General features: G+C 36.9%; 1 long non-coding RNA gene across 2 annotated transcripts in view; it reads right to left on the reverse strand.

Moving 5' to 3' along the window:
* Nucleotides 1-22377, reverse strand: part of LOC122233291 — a 70226-nt gene that overhangs the window by 13897 nt on the left and 33952 nt on the right. Inside the window, exon 2 of one of the 2 annotated variants that reach the window (XR_006210851.1) lies at nucleotides 12483-12523. The exons of the other annotated variant lie outside the window; for it this stretch is intronic. This is a non-coding gene — a long non-coding RNA (uncharacterized LOC122233291). The remainder of the gene's footprint in view (nucleotides 1-12482; nucleotides 12524-22377) is intronic. 2 annotated transcript variants of the gene reach the window in all.

The following is a 22377-nucleotide window of genomic DNA, read 5'->3' on the forward strand; positions in this document are numbered from 1 at the left end:
GACTCAAATAAATAATACAGTGTAGTCAGTGCTAAGATATAAACCAGGGTGCTATGTTAGTACATATAAGAGGAGAACACCTAGCCTGAAAGAATTATGGAAAGTTTCCTTGAAGAGGTGGTATCATAGAGGGAATATTGAGGTTAGCTTGGAAAATGGTCATTGAGTGTTCTGGTGGTTCTAAAAAGATTGATAGCAGAAAGGCATAAATATATGACAAAGCATGCCATATGGAGAAACTAAAAGTAGGCCAGGATGCTTATGGTCTTGTTCATTAGGAGAAGGATATCAATGATGGGCAATGATCAGGAAAAGTAGAAAGGTACATATTGTACTTTCAATGTTACTTAAGGAATTTACCAACTATACTAAAACAAAGGGGAGCACTTTAAGCAAGATTGTGACACAATCACATTAGTATTTTAGAATGATTATTCTAGAAGTAGTGTGGAAAATGGATTAGGAAGAAATAAGGCCAGAGGTTAGAAGCGTTTGTCAATGATCAAGGAATGAGATATGAATCTGAAATAGGCAGATGTTGTGCAAGTGGAGGGATGAAAGTTATTTGAAAGCCATTTAGGAGAATCAATCTATAAAATTAGATTAAATGTAGAAAGTAAGAGGGAAGGGAAGTGAACGTAGGAAGTAAAAGAGGAAGTGAAGAGGGCAACCAGGTGGATGGATTTACCAAAGATATGACACAATTAAAAAAAATAATTTAAGGGAAAAAGATGAGTTAATTCAGTTTAGTTTTGGGCTATAGATATTTAATAAGTATAAATTGGGCTATAGATATTTAATAAGTATAAAGATCTGGAGTATAAAGATCTAAGCTAAAGGTATAATCTGGAGGTTAAAACTTGAAGGTGAAAGTTGAATTCTATGGAAGGGTTAAACATTGACCCCATAGGGAAAGAGGGAAAAGTAAAATAAGGCTGGGTCCAAGAACCAATACTCAGGAAACACAAGAAAGAGGGGCAGATGAAAAGGACCCTCCACAGGAGACTAGGAAGAAGCAGCCAGAGAGGTAAAACACAAATGGAGCATTAAAACAGACATCAAGGGAGGAGGAAAAGGAATGATCTTCAGTGTCAAATACTCCTGAGTTGTCAAGTTAAAAAAATGTCCATTGTTTTTTTTTTTAATTTTTTTTTAACGTTTATTTATTTTTGAGACAGAGAGAGACAGAGCATGAAGAGGGGAGGATCACAGAGAGAGGGAGACACAGAATCTGAAACAGGCTCCAGGCTCTGAGCTGTCAGCTCAGAGCCCGACCCGGGGCTCGTACCCACGGACCATGAGATCATGACCTGAGCTGAAGTCGGACGCTTAACCGACCGAGCCACCCAGGCGCCCCTGTCCATTGTTTTTAAAATCAAGGAAATCATTGACAACTTTGACAAGAGCAGGTTAATCAATAATAGCAAGTGAAATCTGGAAGTTTTATTGGAAAATATCTCAAGGAGAGAAGAGTAGGTTTCCTATTACAGTCTCCTGATTCCTATCAGAGTAATTAGGATTTTCTCTCCTGCTCAAAGGGTGTGAGACAGTGTCAAGAAGGTGATAGGTTCTCATTAATCTTTGTTTTCTTATCTTTTGGGAAACAGAATTCTAACTCCATGGTTTTTGGTCTCAGATTTGCCATAAGAAGAGCTGAGTTCAAATCTTGGTCCTAACATTTTTAGCTTTGTCACCTTGAGTGAGTCTCTTAGTTATTTGTTACTTCAAGGAAGGTAGTTGGACCAGCTACAAAGCAACACCTGGTAGCTTCACAGAAATACATACACCCAGGGCTGCCTGAGTGGCTCAGTCGGTTAAGTGTCTTGAGTCTTGATTTTGGCTCAGGTCGTGATCTCACAGTTCATGGGATCTACCCTGTCATTGAGCTCTGCACTAACAGTGTGGAGCCTGGTTGGGATTCTCTCTCTCTCTCTCTCTCTCTCTCTCTCTCTCTCTCTCTGCCTCTCTCCCACTTGCATTCTCTCTCTCTTAAAATAAATAAATAAAAATTAGAAAAAAAAATACATACACCCATGCCACAAGAGCCTGCTGGATCAGAATCTGCATTTTAACAAGATTTTCTGATTCTCATACACATCAAGTTTGGAAAGCATTGAGTTCACTCAATGAACACCAATTTTTCCAACTAATAAAGGGGATATAAAACTGACCCCATAGATTTTTGTAAAGACCAGTTCATAAAGTGAAAATAATACCAATCTGTACTATCCCTTGAGCCTACTGCTCAATGTTATAGAAAAGAAAAATAAAAAAAAAAAACACAAATACTACTTGCACCATTTATTTCTTAAATCTTGAATTTTTACAAGGTAAAACTGTTTAAATAAGTAGACCATGCACTATTTCTGCTTTGGGGTGAAGTCTATCAACATTACCCCAAGTGATTGGAATCGATTCTGTCTATCTGTGAGGAGATATTAGGCCATTTGAGGTAGTCTAAGGTGAAATCTTTTGTATACATAACTAAACCTATGAAAATTGCTATAACAACAATTACTCATTAGGTCCCTTGCTGCCTTGTGACTGATATATCTGAGTACACACACCCCCACACCCATACACTTTTATGTGGGTGCCCACCCACTCTTCTGGGTTAGAGTTCATTATTCACCCACTTAACAAATCTTACTTACTGAGAAACAATCTGTTCCTGGCATTGTGCTTGGCTGAAGTACACAGTGTGACCACTTGATATCCTCAATACTGTGGGGATCCTACCATCTTATTTTCCCCCAGAAGTTGGCTCTACTCCTGCCTCCAGCATCCTAGCCACTCAATTTTAGTTTATTATTTAGTACTGTCCTGACTTTTGTTCCTACACTTTGAAATGACAATGAGGGTTGTCTTATTGCTGATACTTGTAGCAAACTTCAATGCTGAGTACTAATTCTGCCTCCTATAGACTTAATCCTACAAGTGATCAAACACTTCCAAATTCAATACAGTATTCATTCATTTGTTCAACAAATATTTGTTGAACACACTATTTGTTAATCATTGTTTTAGAAGCATGGCCAAGACTCTGATATGCCAAACTCAGAAATAACTAATATGATAATTTCTAGTTAACAACCTCACCATTATGGTTTTATTAACGATAAGTTCTCTGAAGAGTGCTACACCTAAGGTTACCCTAATCACAACAGCATGAATAATGTTTTACTCAGTAATTTAATGAGGACTCTTTATTTGAAGCATTTGTAGCTTTCCAGGAATTCTATTTTATGTATATCTGTATTTCCAACTTCTTACCATTTTTCCTTTTCTATTTTTCTATCTCAAGATGGTATCCCACTGAGGTAGAGCTAAATTTTCATCTGTCCTTTGATCTAAAAGTGTAAGGTTACCCAAGATTTAAATAATTGGTACTATATATCTCTGTGTAATATAGCAATCCAAAATCTCTATATGCCCTTGTTCTCGTTCATGGTTGTAATATTCTAAGAAGAGGCTAATTTATTCAGGTTCAAATATCAATTCTCTATCCTATTATTAATATTGTTTTATGAAAATTCTTCTAGTAGGAGAGAGTTTTGACTCAACTGAGGTATCATGGAAGACAAAGACAGAAACCTGAAAGATGCAGAGTAACATGATGATCACAAGCTTAGAGAAAGAGGGGAAAAGTGAGCTGAGAAAATAGTGACAGAAATGCATTGGAAAGAGAAAGGAAGTAGCTTCTGCTTACTGCTCAGAAAATCCAAAGAAGGGCAGATAATTTGAGCAAATGAAATAGAAAATATAACAAAGCTTTTTACTATTAGAACTGGATTCTATTAAAAAACTTCAATATGTCAAGTGGCTTATTTTTTCTTCCAAATATAATGTCATATAATTAGTAGAAAGATGTTAAGAAAATATTCCACAATGTTATCTATGTAACTAACCCAGGAAGATGGGATTGCTGGGTAATTTTGCTTTCCTCCTTATAATTTTCTGTATTATACTCAGTGTGCATGTTTTGTTCTAATAATAAAAGAAATCAATACTCATTTTAAAATGAAATTCTCCCCTTTCAAAATAATCACTGTCCCATCTTGAGTAGTCTGAGTTCATTGCAACAGGCACATTTTATAGTTTCAAGTGAGCTTGCAACTGGGATCATGTCTTCCATTCTGATTTCTCTCCTGAAGAAGAAGTGGGGATATTTGCAACGGAAAATTTCTTTGTAAGCCATATTCCCAAAGGCCGAGTACCTTGTAGTTCTCCTTATTTATTTATTTTAAGAACAAGAGAGAGAGCAGGGGAGAGGCAGAGAGAGAGAGAGAGAGAGAGAGAGAGAGAGAGAGAGAGAGAGGAAGAGAGATGGAAAGTATCCCAAACAGGCTCCATGCCATCAGTGCAGAGCCTGATGTGGGGCTTGATCCCATGAACTGGGAGATTGTGACCTGTGCCAAATCAAGAGTCCAACACTCAATTGACTGAGCCATCCAGGTGCTCCATCTCCTCCCCTTTTTAACAGCAAAATAATATAGCCAATTCTCCACAGCACATTTTTAGTAAAGTTTAACTGACTTCCTATCCACCACAACCCCATTCCTAGTGAGCAGAAAAATATGTAAATAGATAAAAGTAGCAATGATATAAATCCAACATCCCCATCACTTTGCAGCCAGGAAAATAGCAAATGGTAGAGCTGAGGCAGTGTTTCAAGTGCACAAGTCAAGAACAAGTGTCTCAGTGAGTAGAACAGCAAGTGGAGCCCAGGAGGTGACAAAATTAGACCTCTGAATCCCTTCATGTTGAGATAAGCTTATGAAAACATCTGAAGGAAGGCACATTAACCTAGGTTAGCTGCCTCCCAGGACCCCTTGAAGGATCCTACTCATTCTTCAGCAACATGATCAAGGGAACCTCTTTACAACCTTTACTGGCTACACAATTACCCTCGGTCCTGTTTTCCATGATACATATAGAGTAATAATTTCTTTTTATAGTTACCTGGCAATTATATTATTTGTTATACATATATACATATATACACTATACATATATATGTATATATATATATATATACACATATATACACTATACATATATATGTGTATATATATATATGTGGGTACATATAACTGTAAAAATTATAATTATAGTATATTTATATTATAATAATATATTATTATTATACTGTTTTCAGCTATGTTCCCTACTAGACCATGAATTCTATGAGGGCAACAGTTACATCTCCAGCATTTAGTTTAGGGTCTGGAATAGATACCTCTCTTCATATTTTTGAATTAATGGATAATTGGTTAAAATTAAAGAAGTCAAGAGAAGTGGAACTTCCTATTATTATGGGTGCTGTGACTTGATAAAATTAATTTCTGTGCTTTTGTGTGTGCTGTGGGAGACTTATCTGAGATTTTTTTTTATCATTCACCTACAATAGAAAAGAACTTCTGACTGAAAGTTTGCATCCAGCCTTACATTCTAGGTCTTTCCCAGATAAGTCTCCAGGTTACAGTTTCTTTATTTGTAAAGTGAGGGGGAGTTCTCTAAATTACCTCCTTTATTTTAGTATTTAAGATATTTTCACTATGTTATCAAATTTGTTAGTAATACTGTTAATAGTCTCTTACATTTTAATTCAGTTCCATTTATTCCTATCATGTACTAGCACTTTTCTGAGTTACATAGCTTCTGATATGTGATTTGAAAGCATAGTTTAACATACATGTAAGATAGCTCATATTCTAATGGTGAAGGTACATTTATATGATTTTGACATCATATCTTTATTCTTGAATTTGACCTAGAAAATTTAGACAGTAGTAATCATTTCTTTATGCTACCATTTCCCTATCCAGCTGTGAAGTCCCTATATACAGAAAAATACATTTCCTGTCTCTCTGGCCTCAGGGACCAGCACAGGGCCTGCCACATAATGATAATCAATACACATTTATTTAATTGAGCCATTTCTGGCTCCTAGTGTTTCAGGTCTGCAGGCTACTGCTTATTTAACATGTTATTGCATTTAACTGATAGATTTCAACCCCTCTAAATATGGCTCTGGAGTCTTCACTTTTAACTATAAGACTAGCCTTCCTCAAGATCCCTCCCATTTTAGGAAAGATAAGTAAAAGACATTAAAACATAATCTTGTTAAACTATACACCAAGACTCTTTAGAACACACTTTCTCATTTGAGATGTCTTTGTATTTTGAGGGAAATACCCATTTCATGCTGATGTTGATAAGCCAATGTTACTGATGTCTGTATCCCCAACCTTATCTATTATGTTACGTCCTATGGACCCTCCACAAGTCACTCAGTCTGTGAGGCCCCTGATTTATAGTCTTACGATATCAAATTTTAGCATACTACCAATAACAAAACCATAACAGCCCAGCTACTGCCATCTTCACATAGTAAGACTCTCAGAACATAGAAATAAAGACTGATCTCTAATAATTTCCTCCTGCGATGGCCTACTCAGGACTATCCCATACAGTCTGCTCTGTCTTGGACTCCAGCCACAACAGCCCATAAGAATTCTGATTTCAAGTTTGAGGTGCTACGTAAATTTACTCTCCTTCCAAAATCCTATTAAAATTGTTAGTAGAGAACAACCTATATATAGCCCCAATCTGAAAATGAAGACATCAGCAAACACATATACTGAGGCATTTTTTTATAATATGAAAAGCAGTATGAATTCTTTTGTTTGATAAATCAGAACCAAGAAAGCATAGTCTAGAACACAAAGAAAACCTGTGGTTGCAGAGGAAACTGTGAACCCAGAATTCAACTGGGTCATGATGGAGAAGTCCAAGTAATTAAAGAACTGTTGCCAGACATCCAGGTGACTTTTCTTACATCACCCACCTCTAACACACACACACACACACACACACACACACACACACACACACACACACACTGAATCAGCATGCAGTTATGATCTTCCTTCTCAAACAAAGGTGTTCCTGCCCTAGAGTTAAAACCTTCTTTAAAAGGTGTCCTGCCTGTGCTCTCCCATTCACACAGATTAGGACAGGTTGACAAACCCTTTCCATGGACAAAGAGCTCAACTAATCACCCCCACAAATCTCACCTGGGAACATTTGCATTTGCAGTTCCCTCTGCTGGGCTATGTTCTTTACCTAATATTCACATGGCTTTCTTCTTTCTCCTTTCAGGCCTCTGTGCTAAATGCCATCTTAAAGCCTTTCATGACCAACCTGTAAAATAGCAACATACCTTTTTCCATCCACAGCATTCTCTATCCCCCTTACTCTGCTTTATTTTCCCTGCCTGGTATATTATTTTTATTTATTTGTTTACCCTGGTAGCTTCCTTTAATGGAATATGAGTTCAGGGACTTGGTTTTGTTCACTGCTGATTTCCCAATATTTATGAAAGTATCTGGCATTTAGTAGGCATTCAACAAATATTTATTGAATGTATGAATGAATGAATTCAAGAATATGACAAGAAAACCCAAGATGTCAGCTATTGAGCAGGTAAAGAAAGCAGAGGCTGAAATGAGTGTAGGAATTCACAGGATCTTCATGAAAAGTGGAGTCCATTAAACATATAACATTAAAACAAACAAACAAACAAACAAAAATATATCATTAAAAAATCAGCTGGAAGCTCTTAACAGTTTGAAGGCATATGGTTCTTGTGCCCAGCAGGTAAAGCAAAAGCATTTAGAATCTCCAGAAATAACAAAGGGATACATGCAAGAACATCAAAGCCCAAATATGAACCAACACAAAATGTATCATGACACTGAGCAAGAAAGAGAATGAAATGATTTGATTTTCATGGTTAGAATATTCAGCCTCCTGTAGCACAGATTTAATGTCACTAAATTGCCAACTCTCCTATTTTCTGCTATGTGACCCAGACCTCCAGACCAAAGAGGACTTTCTAAGTAAGAGATGAGCAGATTGTTTCATTCCCAGGCCAAACTGTAGAGTCCCCAGTGGAGGCATCTCTGTCTTTCCTTTGTCTATAGCTTTTGTAAGAACTGCACTGCCAGTACATAGTCAACTAGTCACATGTGGCTTTTCACGAAAATGGAATTAAAATTAAAGTTAAATATTTCTTTCCTAGTTGCTTCGTAGCCACCTGTGGCTAGTGACTACTGTTGAATGAATGAAGAAAATTGAACAGTGAAGAAATAAAACATTTTAATCACCACAAAAACTTGTGTTGTTCCAACAAATGGTGGAAACCAGTAGAAAATATGAGTCAGAGAAGATAGGCAATTTTGCATCTGAGTATTTACATGTACTTGGAGAAGCAACAAGTCTGCAGTTGCCAATAATTTCTCAGGCAAGAAGGCTTGATTTTACATGCTTATACAAAACCACAAATCTGTCTCCACTTTGTTTCACATCACTCAAATTCCTACTAGGAATCTAGGTCCATTTTTCTGGTTGTTTCCTTTGTAGGGTCATTTTAATATGAGTAGGAAATAATTTTCTGTCTGTTCTCTTTTTGGTGGTAACCCTTAATAATGTGAAGACTTCTGGATGTCCTTCAAAGTGTTTTGCAAGACAGCATGCTTCTGTAATCAAAACTGTGTAAAAGGTAGCACACATTTTCTGTTATCTGTTGTTCCTGCTACCTTGTATTTTCATTTTTCAATTTTGGAAGAATCACCTCCTCCTTCAGAATGATAGATTTAATTCTTTCTTTCTTTCTTTCTTTCTTTCTTTCTTTCTTTCTTTCTTTCTTTCTTTCTTTCTTTCTTTTTTTCTTTCACATTTATTTTTCAGAGACAGAGACAGAGTTTGAGCAGCGGAGGAACAGAGAGAGAGGGAGACACAGAATCCAAAGCAGGCTTCAGGTTCTGAGCTGTCACCACAGAGCCCGATGTGGGGCGGAACCCATGAACTGTGAGATCAGGACCTGAGCTGAAGTCAACCGCTTAACCGACTGAGCCACCCAGGTGCCCCTAGATTTAATTATTTCTAAAATACAATTAGAACTTGAAAATTCTAGTTTGATGATCTACTTTATTTCCTATCAGGATTATGTTTCTTTCTCTATGAGAAATCATAATATTTGGTTCTATATTGAATAACATTTGCATAACCATAATTTTATAAATGCAGCTTATTGATTTTTTAAAAACATCAAACCACAGGAAAAACATTGAATATTATTGTAATTATAAAAGGGAATGTACAGTCAGGATAGTAGCTTGAAATTAGCCACAGAAATAGGCAACACTACAATTCAGCCCCATTCCTCTGCCCACCAATGAGTTAGTTTACCTGAAAATCACTGGGCATGAGGTTCTTCAAATTTATAATTATTTACATGGTAGATATCAAGGAATAAAGTATATGATGACAAAATAGTAATATATGTATATATGTGTATATATATGTGTATGTATATACATGAGTGTATATATAAAACCTAAAGATAAAAATGAAACCAATTGAAGAATTAAGTACTCATATAAATAAAATTAGTAGGGATGAAATAAGATAAATAAATTCTTAATCTTTCATAGGCAAGTTTATAGTTGGTATTTAAAACTGACACATTGGAAAGAAATAAATTTCAGCATGTGGTTTAGAATAACCATGCTAACAGCAGGTTTGGGGAGAGGAGGACATTTAATATTGCTTTATACTGTTTGAAGTTTTACTATGTATCTAATGTTACTTTAATAAATAAAAAAATTTCCAAAACAAAATACATACAAACTGCCATATTGACCTTATTCCTCCAAACCTTCCATACACATAAATAATTTGTTATAGAACTTAAACTGTTACAGGAAAATAAATAAAATAAAAATATTTATTAGGCACATGCCATGCATACTATCTTAAGGGTTTCTACATTTGTCAATTCTTAATCTGTTAAATCCTCCTAAAATCCCTGTGAAATAGTTATTACACAGGAGCACTGTTAGAGTTTAGCAACCTGAAGCAAGAAGGGGAGTATTGGGGGCAGAAATTTTGAAACAGTCCCTACAAAGTTGGGGATACCCAATTCTGTCTATAGAAAACCAATTTTGATAGTGATATCGAGTTTGAAACTACATTTCTCATTGAAGATCCCTTCATTTTTGTTAAAAGAATAAAGATTGAAATGGGGACAGAGAAAGAAAGTATATTATTCTTTGATTGTACTTGCTTGGCCACAGGTGGGCAAACAGATTGACCTGTCCATCCAAACTGAGTAATTCCTCACTCCTTCACTTTTTGTTTATGACTTTATTTCTTCATCCTTGGCAAGAGCAGAAAGTAAATCATGGCATTTCTTAGCTGAAAGGCAGAGTGAAACAGCTGTGACCCTTGAGATATTGTTTACTTTACTGCCTCCCTATACACACTCAGTCACTTTTGTTGGACATGCTTGATGGCTTTTGTTCATACAGTTGGCTGTTCCGTCTGCTCCACCAATTGATGAAGAGGTAGACAGTCACTGCTTTAAGCTACATTTATTAGTTTATTCATTAAACATTTATGATCATCTACTATCAGCCAGATACCGAGCTGGTTACAAATAGGAACAAATCAGATACCCTACCCTTAAGGTGCTAATAGTTGAGTAAGGGAAGAGAGACACGTGAGTATGAATCATTACACAATGAGGTAAGTACTAGAAGAAGTATCAATAAAATAACATGGGGACACAGAAAAGAGAAATAATAATTCTGTATAGGAGAAAGGTGGAGTGAAGCAAGATACAGGAATGTTTATAGACACAACGATATTTCAAATTACACCCTTGTAGTAGGCAATGGCCAGAATGGAGAAGCCTTCATGACACAGTAAGAAATAAAACCCAGAAGTCAATAACTGTGGCACAGTTACAGGCCCTAAAAGGTAGTAGGTTGAATGGATGTAGTGATATACCATCCAAAGCACTTTAGGAGTCGTTTAGGACCAAAGTCCTCCAGCTGCCAGCAGCATTCCTGCTAAAGGCTCAAAGTGGAGTCTTTTGTCTCCAAGCTCAACACTTGACCTAGCTCAATACTTTGGGATAAATAAGAATTTTTCAGGAAAATGGGAAAAGGTCATGTAGGAAACATGTGTAATGCATGAGAAAATGTATTTGGAGAAGTTCTGGGGCATTTAGGGCACAGATGTTATAGTGAGCCTTAGATCTTGTAGCTGCACTTGGGGTTTCCTTGTGGCCTAATTACCTACTTTGGTTCCAGCTTTTAACAAGCCCAGATCTGACACTAGAATAGTGGACCCATCTCATACAAAGCTTTTCATTTTATGCTCAGGTGTTTGGGTATTATCTCCAAAGCAGTGGAGATGTTATTGGAGGACTCTTCTGCTGGGGAGTAATATGATCAGATTTGTGTATTTTAAGGTAAAATGGCTGCACTGTGTAAACAGCAGAGAAAGATTTTGAAAGAAAACAACTGTAGAAAACAGTTATGCTCAGTTAGCTCTGACCTTGAGCTCCATAACTGGTCAGAGGCTAACAATTTAAGAAGGCAGCAATAATTCTGAAGACAATGTACCCTTGGTCATGGCTGTAGAAACCTGGATCATATTGCCTGGGTTGGAATCTCAGTTCTGCCACTTATTTACAATGTATATTTAAACAATTTTTATGAACTATGTTTGCAATTTTTCTAATCTACACTAATGATATCTACCTCATGGAGTTACCATGAGGATAAAGTGCATTAATATACGTAAAGCCCATAGAAGAATGCCTGGCACAGAGTAAAGGTTTAAAAATGCTAGTTATTATTAGCTCAGCAGTTTCCTCAAATGTTTTATAGTGAGGAGAGCTACTTTTCATTTATCAGAGCCCTGGGATCTCAAGAAACGGTGGGATCTGAAGAAACAGTACTTATTCAAGTTGCTGCTTAAAGTTGGAAAAGATACACTGCTACCAAGGTCTGCCCCAGCCTCCAGGACCAACTCTTCCTCCTTCTCCAGTCAGAATGGCAAACTGGGCAAGGGAATCCCATATGCTACGAGCTGAAAGGGGTACCCATAGTTGTCTTGGTAAACTGTCCAACCAAGGTTGGGTTGGTACTACAGCCTGCTTCATCCTTTGGTTCTAACATTGGACTTGAATACCTAGAGCAATGGGAATCCCAAACTCTTCCCATCCTTACAGAGCCACAGTCTGTTGGAGGGCAAAGCCATAAATTAAAACTTATATACATACATAATAACACAATAAATGGTACAAAGCAGACCTAAGGATGGTATGGGAGTGAAGAGGAAGGAGGACAAATTTACCCTGGAGCAAGCAGGCAAATTTCACCAAGACAATTGTATCTGTGATGCATCTTACAGGATGTTTTTCTTGCTAGGCAAAGAAGCTGAGGAAATGCATTTAATGCAGAGGGAACAGCCAACAAAGACACATAATCTAGAAATAACCCAGCTTGTTTGCAAAATCTTGACAGCCAGAACATAGTGTGAGGAGTAGTAGGGGCAGAAGAGTAAGGAAGGACAGAAGTTTAGGCAGAAGAAATGGGTTGTAAATCCTTCAAATAAGTGCTTACCTCTTTACAACTATCCAGAAGGCAAGGGCCTTTGAAGACTCCTAAGAAGAGAAACATAAGCAAGTTGGTGGTTTAGAAGATTTTTGTGGTGTTACTGTGGATGAGAGAGGACAGGACTATTCCAAACGCTCCTGGACATAAAGAGGAGGTAAAGCCTTTTTGAGATGCAAAGTTTAAAACCACAGTGATAACACAGATATTATCTTAATTTTTAAAATGTAAAAGCCAAGGCATAATGTAATCAAATGCTTTCATCAGCATTGTGCATGTAATCAAGGAACTTTTTATTAGTGGATTTTCTTTTTCTTTATATTTTATGTTTGCTTCCTCCAGAGCACTATTTTCAGACATGGAAGTTCAAAAGACATGCTTGCTTTTTAGCCCAAAACAAATAGAGAAGTGGAAAGATCCACCTAAGAAAACTGTGTTCTTTTCTTCTTCTTTTTTTTAGTGTGAATGTCTGGAAAAGCAAAGTGTATATTGTCTGAAAAGAATTGCTCTATCAATCTCTACAAATGTTTCCATTCCTGTGAAAAATCAGTGTGCATTACTCAACATATGTGTCCATCAATCTCTACTAGTTTGAGCTGAGGGTTAGTCTGGTAAAATTTCCCAATAGACAAACAAGTGCTAAAATGTCACTTTCTAAAACTGAAAATTTTATTTCAGAGAGGTAAGTTTAAAGCACAAGTTTGGAATTAAAAAAAAAACAAAATTTTATGAAAATACAATATTTTGAAAATGAAATGCATTGTGTTTCACAGGTTATTTTTCCCTAAAGTTATTAGGTATTAAAATAAAATTTAGTGCTTTTCTGATAAAAATGTTACATGTTTACATTAAAACACTGACAATTGAAGAAAAGTATAAAGGACAAAATAAAGATTATTCATAAAGGCAGGACCCAGAAATAACTTTTATAAATATTTCACATTTCTTTCAATGCACACATATATATTATATATTTATCACTTATTTCTATTCATTTAAATTATGCAATGAGAAATTTCCTATAATATTCAATGTTCTTTGAAAATAATATTTTAATAGCTGTATAATATGGTACCATAAGCCTATTCTATAAATTATGCAATGATTAACTTACAATTGGGCATTTAGGTTGCTTCTAATTTTCCATATTTAAAGAACTCTTCGGTGTTCATTCCTGTCCATGAATCATTTTTCACATCTCCCCATCTCTAGTGACTTCCTAAGGGTAGAATCCTAGAACTGAAATTGTTAGGTTAGGGGCGCCTGGGTGACTCAGTAAGTTGAGCCTTTGACTCTTCATTTTGGCTCAGGTCATGATCCCAGGGTCATGGGATCCAGTCCCATATGGGGTTCCATGCTGAGTGTGGAGACTGCTTAAGATTCTTTCTTTCCCCCTGCTCCTCTCCCCTGCTCATGCTTTCTCTCTCTCTAAAATAAAATTAAAAAATAGATTAAAATGTAAGTTATAGATTTAAAGCTTTTTCCAGTTATCCAATTGCCTTTTTGACAGGTGTTATTAACATGCAGTTGTACTAGGAGTGCATATTGACAGGCAAAACATGGTACATAGTTAATAATTACTTCTTATTAAATGTGAAGTGGGGATATTTTCATAATGTTTATTTTTTTATTTTTGGTAATATTTTTGAGAGAGAGAAAGAGAGAGAGAAAGGGGCAGAGAGAGAGACACACACAGACTCCGAAGTAGGCTCCAGCTCTGAGATGTCAGCACAGAGCCTGACACAGGGCTTGAACTCATGAACCATGAGATCATGACCTGAACTGAAGTCAGATGCTTAACCGACTGAGCCACCCAGGCACCCCTCATTATGCTTATTAAACAACTATTTTCTGTGATTTGTTTCTCTATGTCTTATTACCAGTTTTCTATTGCAGTACAGGTCTTCATCTTCTTCTTTTGAATTAAGGGAGGAAGAGAGTTTTCTTTGCTTCACAGATACTTTGGGATGCTCAGGAATGCTCCAATAGAAGAATCTGGCCTTTCTTTTTTCTTTGCCAGCTGGTTGGGCTATTGAGTCTGGACTCTAGCTCATATTGCCTATGGGAGCCCATTAAGTTATTGTCAAGTTAGCTAACATACAATGTATACAGTGTGCTCTTGGTTTTGGGGGTAGATTGCCATGAGTCATCACTTACATACAAGTAGAGTATTATGTTAAGTGAAATCAGTCAGAGAAAGACAGATATCATGTTTTCACTCATATGTGGAATTTGAGAACTTAACAGAGGACCATGGGGGAAGGGAAGGGGAAAAAATAGTTTCAAACAGAGAGGGAGGCAAACCATAAGAGACTCTTGAATGTGGAGAGCACTGGGTGTTGTATGCTGATTTTAAATGCTGAAATCAAAAATACAAAATAAATCTCTTTGTTAGTAATTTAAGAACATTAAATAAATAGATGCCTCAAATAGTACTTAATATCACAGAGCCCATAACTCATGGTAGTGACTCAATGTTTAACGTAATGCACTTTTCATTCCCAAGACATTGGCTTGTAGCTATTCTTAAAAATTTGGAGGTGAGAAAAATATGGCAAAAAATATAAGTAGAAATGACAGACTGAGGCGTTATATAAGACATTATTCTCAATATCCACAGAAATCACCAGAGGACAGGGGTGCCTGGGTGGCTCAGTTGGTTAAGCATCCGACCTCAGCTCAAGTCATGATCTCATGGTTTGTGGGTTCGAACCCTGCATCAGGGTGTGTGCTAAGAGCTCAGAGCTTGGAGTCTGCTTTAGATTCTGTGTCTCCCTCTCTCTCTACCCCTCCCCTGCTCGTGCTCTGTCTCTTTCTCTCTCTCTCTCTCTCAAAAATAAATAAACATCAATTTTTAAAAAAAAAATCACCAGAGGACATTCTCTCTTGAATAGCACTTTGTTGAAAGACTTGTTGAATATTTTCTTTCACAGACTCTAAATTAAATGACCAATTCTTAAAGTCTATGCATTACCTTGTTCCCTACACATAACAGAGAAATTCAGTTTTAACTGAATAAAACTGACTCTCCTCATTTATGAGACCTAGTCCAACCCCATGGGAAGACTGGCTACTCCTACCGGTGATAGCACAAAACTCTTGGGCTTATTGGGTGAGTCTGGTATTTGCATCAATTCTAACAACTCCAACAAAGAAACAGGCAGTGGCAGCATGCAGCACATAACCAAACAATGTTACAGGCATGGAAAGGGTAAGGACATTGAATATACATGAGGGGAAATGTCCACATTGTGTTTTGTTTTGTTTTTTTTTTAATTTTTTTTTTAACATTTATTTATTTTTGAGACAGAGAGAGACAGAGCATGAACAGGGGAGGGGCAGAGAGAGAGGGAGACACAGAATCTGAAACAGGCTCCAGGCTCTGAGCTGTCAGCACAGAGCCCGACACGGGGCTCGAACTCACCGACCGCGAGATCATGACCTGAGCCGAAGTCGGCCGCTTAACCGACTGAGCCACCCAGGTGCCCCCACATTGTGTTTTCTAGAAGGTTCAGAGTGGACAAGGAAATTTTCTCCTTTTCTAAAGCAAGATGCTGGTCTATTATTCCATTTAAATCTTGTTATACTGTAAGAACTAATCTTAGCACATTTGTTCATTTCTTCCTGACAGACTCCATAAAAATGATGGGATCTGTTGCCAAAAACATGTCAATTTCTTCATTCTTTTCTCAGCTCAGTCTCTAAGTTCATATGGAGTCCCCCCAAATTTTAGATGTAAAGAAAGCAGTGGAATGGCTAAAGCTAAACTTCACAGTTGAACTAAAAGATAACAAGCCCAGACTCAGGCACAGTTGTTCAAAGCCACTGAAGCATCTACTTATGCCTTAGTAATTATTTTTTTAGTACTGGAAATGGGAAGCCTTCCTTAGAAAAGGAAACAATGACAACCTCTGAGTCTGTTACCCACAAAGTCCATGGGGGGCCAGCACTAGCTGCAAAGGAGTCTGAGGGGTACATTCTGCACTTCAGTGGGGTGCTCAGTGCAGGTGTCAATGGCACACGCTTGTGAAGAATCACAGCTTGTCATTGCTCATTCCTAGAAACTGTACATTCCTGGATGCCCTCCTCCTTGAAGTTGAATAGGAATGTGTATCAGTAGCTGCCTTCTGCACAAATTGAAATGACAACATTTGACTCTGTTCCAAAAGCACAAATGCATAGAGAGCCTGAGGAAACCTGAAATTTGGGAAAACTCTATTTAGAACTCAAGTATTTTGGAAGAAAAATGCTGACATCAAACTAGACTGATTTTTTTTTCTTTGGATCCTTGGTAGCAAAAATGTGCAGCGTGCTATGGTCACTAGATACACAGACAAGGAAAGCACCCTGATTGAAGTTAATGAAATATATGTTTGCTGCTTGAAATCCTCTTCATGGTTCCTGGATTCAATGCCCTGATGAAGTAGCAAATATTTTTATGAGTCCCTTTCTCAGATTGCAATATATGTTCCCTACAGGTTGACAGCAACACAGCTCAGGACACCCTTCTGTGTGGGAATGTCCATAGGCAGCCTCTTGGTGCTGGCCAAGTCCATTGTGTGTGCTATTTCATCCCTTCTCCTACTCTCCAACTGGAATTTACATCATTGGTTCTCAAGCCTTAGATTCAGACTGAATTATACCACTGGCTTTCCAGGGGACTCTGGCTGGTAGATGGCAGACTGTGGGGCTTCTTAGTCTCCATAATATGAGCCAATCCCTTATAATAAATTTCTTTTTATATCCTATTGGTTCTGTTTCTCTGGAGAACCCTAAATAATACAGACACCATAAATAGTCACTTTCTTGCACTGCTCGTAAATTGCTCCCACCTTTCTAGAAGGGAATTTGGGAGTATGCTTCAAAAGCCTTAAAAACAGTCATGCTTTTTAGCATAATTCTACATCTAGGAAGTTATCCAATAGTAGTATCTATGGATGAATTCACAGATTTCTCTACGTGAACAGACAATTCAGTGTAGTTTAGAAAACTAAAAAACTGGACACAAATGTCTAATCACTGGGGATTTATCAAGGAAATTAATTCATCATTCAAAGCTATACTTAGGCTATTTTTAAACAGAGAAGTGTACTCTTGTAGTAGTCTTTTGTAAACAAAAGTCTATGAAACAATGTGCTTATGATTCCATTTTTATACATAATTTTTTTTTTGAAACTTACAAATCTACATTCCTGCAGAGAATATAATTCTGTTTTAAAGTCAAGGGTGTAAAAAGGAGATACTAATGGTGGGATTCCTCTCGGAAATGAAAGCTGAGTCTATAAATGCCACTGGTTCTAATAGCTGTCTCTAAAGGAGTTAGGGAATAAAGGTCAAGAACTATATTTTAAGTGCTATTTAAAAACCTCGGAACTTTTGTCATTTACCCTTTACAGAAACTGCTTCACTATTTCCCCATAGTAATTATTCCTTTGTTTAACAAATATTTTTGAGCACCTAGTATGTGCCAGGCACAATTTTAGGTGCTAAGGTAGGAGCAGTGAAGAAAACAGAAAAAGTCATTGCTTTCATGTTACTATGTATTCACATTCACAGTAACAGACATAAAGCAATCAAATAATATGTCAGTGAGTGATAAATGCTATGAAAAAAGAAAGCAGAGTGAAGAAATAGAGGACATAGCCTCTTTGATTAGCTGACATTTGAATAAAGACCCCTAGGAAGCAAGGGAAGGTATGCTGAGTTCCAGGGGAAAGGAGGAATGTGTAAGCAGAGATGACAGGCCAATGGCCCTGAGTCAGGAGTGTGTTTAGTAGCTGAGGAGGAGCAAGGAAATTAAAGCAGCTGAAATGAAGTAACGCAAAGGAAGAATGTAAGAGATAAAATCAGAGAGGCAATTGGGGGTCAGGGAACACAGTGAGATGAGGGTTAGCAAGGAAATTCTTAAATTATGAATACTTGCATCTGAGTTATACAAGAAAGCAAGGAGCTGCAGGGCTTCTATTCAACTTTTCAGTTAGTCTAAGGGGAAAAGAATCCCTGAGGACAGAACCTACCAACAGGTGAACAAAACAGGGTAAATATTTGAGGTCTATTGACAGGTATGAAAGGTATATGGAGGCAGCTTGGGGCTAAGAAAGTGGGGTTGGGGTTTCCTTGAAACTCAAAATGGTTCAGAAATAATTATGCATAATACATGTTTTTAAATGAAAGTTTGTTTTTGAAAATAGGTTAGAAAATGTCAGTGGGTGTTCTCACTGTGTAACCAAGCATGAAGAATGAATATCCTCCAGTTCACTCCTGCTTTTCTTTCAAAGACTATGCATACAGAGGCTTGCTGTAGCTTGCTATAGAGAAAATGAGTAATTTGAATTTCTCTCCTGAACTCAGAAATGATCCAGATTATTTGGCAGTTCAACTTCTTCCAGTTTGCATTGTATTTGCATTTTAACACAATGTCAATAGACATAACTATCTTCTTTGAACATTTTATTCTTTTCCTTTACAGAGTAGTTATTCTGATCAGAGGATAAAATAACAAAGTGAAGTCTCTGATGGAAATCAGGCCAACCAATTGAAATAGATTTAAAAAAGAAATCCTACCTGAAGCTGTATGTGTAATAGCGTGAAATGATATATTCCTGCTGTTTCAGAAAAGATGAATTACTATGAATGCTCCCTAAACAAAAAAAGGAAACTTCAAAATATTGGCATCTGGAAAAAAACAAAAACAGCTTAACCAATGGGGGAAAACCCATACTACATACATGTGGTATTTTATGTCCTTTTAACTATAAATGCCTTTATTTATAAATGAATTCATAAATTATGTGTGTGAATAATATTCACAAAATATTATGAGGAAAGCATCCCTCACAATATTGTGAATTTATAAAACATTAATATGTGCACGTTCTGTTCCAGCAACTGTGCCAGGCACAGGATAACTTGGGGTAGCAGGGAAGGATGGTAAGGGAATTAACTGTACTATAAACATGATGAAAGAAGCAAGCACACAGGAGTGGGGGAAGTTACTGTAGAAACTCAGAATGGACTGGAGAACTGTAAAAGTCTTCTTGAAAGGGATATTGTTCGGGAACCCAGAAAATCTGGATTTGAAGGATGGTGCAGTAGTAAGATCTCTGGAAAGGAGTCAAGAGACCTAATTTCCAGTATGAACTCTATTAACTTGTGACTTGAAGGGTGAGGGGAAGTGGGCATGAAGGAAAGAGACCAGAAAAGTGAGGGTGCTATGAAAGAATTCTTGAGGGGCACCTGGGTGGCTCAGTTGATTAAACTGTACACTCTCGATTTTGGCTTAGGTCACGATCTCATGGCTCTTGAAATCAAGTACCACGTTGGGCTCTGCACTGACAGCATGGAGCCTGCTTGGGATTCTCTCTCTCCCTCTCTCTGCCTCTCACCCTCTCAAAATAAATAAGTAAACATTAAAAAAAAAAAAAGAATGCGGGGCACCTGGGTGGCTCAGTTAGTTAAGCATCTGACTTCAGCTTAGGTCATGATCTTGTGGTCCATCAGTTGGAGCCCCTGGTGGGACTCTGCACTGACAGCTCGGAACCTGGAGACTGCTTTGGATTCTGTCTCCCTCTCTCTGTTCCCCTCCCACACACACTCTCTCTCTTCCTCTCTTTCAAAAGTAAATATTAAAAAAAAATTTTTAATTAAAAAAAAAAGAATGCTTGACACAAACGGGGTGGGGGTGAAGCCTAAGGGCCTTGAAGAGTGTGGCTGTTGCATTTTGCCAGCTATGCTATGCCTGCTGTGCCACTCATCCTTGGGTTTTTGGACTGAAGAGAGGTAGTGCTGACAACTTTAGCATCTCCCTGCACCTCCTCTACTGTCTGTACACTTTTCCAACTCCTCCATAACAATTTCTGAAAACAAAGAGTGATTTACTACATTCCTTTTCAGTGAGTGCCCCAGAATCTCTTGCAACATGATAGCCCAGGGTTCTCATCGAAAATACAGACCTTGGGTCTTACCTCTAAGTGCTGAACCAGAATATCTGGGGCTAGAGTTCGGATCTGTATTTTAACACCCTTACTAGGTGATTCTCATCCTTGTCTACCCATTCCATCTTCCCTGCCATCCAAAGAAAATAGTACCCACACTTGTACCCCAAACAAGGACACTGTGGGGAGCGAAACCCATGGCCCTCAATTCCCAGTTGGGGTGGGTTTTTCACTCCTTTGTGTAATTTTCCGTTTCTGGTCCAACAATCTAAACTTACTTAGTATTTCTATAAATAACATAGAAAAAGTCTTACGTTAAGTTGTTAAAAAGCAAAGTAGGAATTTAGGTTGTGCATAATGGGATACTTTGATTTTATCTGTGAACAAAAATATTCATGGAAAAATACCAAAAGGAAACCCAACAAAATGTTAGTCATTTTTGCCTTCATGGGGAGATTGTTGATCTTACTCATCTTTCTCTTTTCTCATAGTTTGCATCCTATAAAATATATGCACATATTTTATAATAAAAAATAAGACATTAACTTCATTTAACCTGGAATAAAATTAAAGTTTAACTGCATAAAGATATACGTCACCCTTCAAAGCCCCTGATAAATTGTGTTTTCAAGATCTAACAGTTTTTGTTGGCTCTGGCCTCCCAGATGGTATGGATATGCTCAGTGATCTCTGACCTCATTAGATTTCTAAAAATGTTCTTTGATCATCAACTTTTGCCCTACTTTTCCTGAAAAATTAAGTCATCAGAAACTCTGACTCAGGGACACAGAGGGTTTTATTTTGGGGGATGAATAGAAATCATGGGGGGTAATTTTTTAAATATCTGTTCACTTTGAAAACCCTATTAATCTTCTTTATGAGAAATTTAAAGGCAGGCTTTAAATTCTTGATCCAGGATTTAAAAGTTGATGGAGATAAAAAGAAATTCAGATATCCTCCAATAGAGATAAACCCAAAATTTTAAAAGATTTTTATTTGCTTTTAATGACTTTTTATTATAAACCAAGGGATTTTTTATTTCTAAAATTTTATATAATATATCCCCATTGCATACAATTAAAAAAATTAAAAATATTAATTATCCATAGTTCTAGATGTTAATATTACAGCATATTTTCTACAGTTTATGCATGAGACTGGGATTATAGACTACATATAATTTTTATTCTTCTATTTTTTATAATATTTTAACTTGCATGTTTCTCATGTTACTAAGTAGATTTTAGAAATATCTATGAGCCAAATGATTCCTTGACACTAAATCATCATAGAACTGGTCAGTTTGTTCAGAGTATGAATCTGCCTCAAATTATTTAAGAAGGCTTTTGGTATCATGACATATCTGAATATTTAAGAGAATCTTCATTCTATTTTCTATCATCCTATTACATAATAGTCATACCTAGATGAAAAGTGATAAGGGGCAGCAGAATTTTAAGTGAAAATACTTTCAGTATTTATGAAGACATATGTCTCATGGATGGAGATTCATATGAAAAAGTTGTGACTAAATAATCAACATCAACTTCTTAAATATTTCTACTTGTGATAAGAGATTAATTAGACCAGTTTTTTGTGAAAGTGCTAATAGAGGATTCTTTCCACATCTCTGTCCTACTTTAGAAGCTGCAGCCCTTTTAAGTCCTATATGATGTAAAGAAAATAGCCACTGACCTTGGAGAATCTTAGGAAACTTTTATTGACCTAAGCATTGAAATATTTCCAGATGGATCTGGACTCTCTGAATATCTGGGTATTGATGTATCACCTGAAGACTTCCCTATTTATTTCTCAATAAATCAGATGGTGTCCAAAGCTAGGTAAGTCCTAACTTGAAGAAATAGAAAGGCAAAATATTCTGAGATAAATGCCAGAGCAAGTAACTGCTGATACCACATTAAGAAAACACTGGATAATAGAAGGCTCTATTCGTGCCTGATTTTGGAGAC

This window comes from Panthera tigris, chromosome D4 (assembly GCF_018350195.1).
Source record: "Panthera tigris isolate Pti1 chromosome D4, P.tigris_Pti1_mat1.1, whole genome shotgun sequence".
NCBI lineage: Eukaryota > Metazoa > Chordata > Mammalia > Carnivora > Felidae > Panthera > Panthera tigris.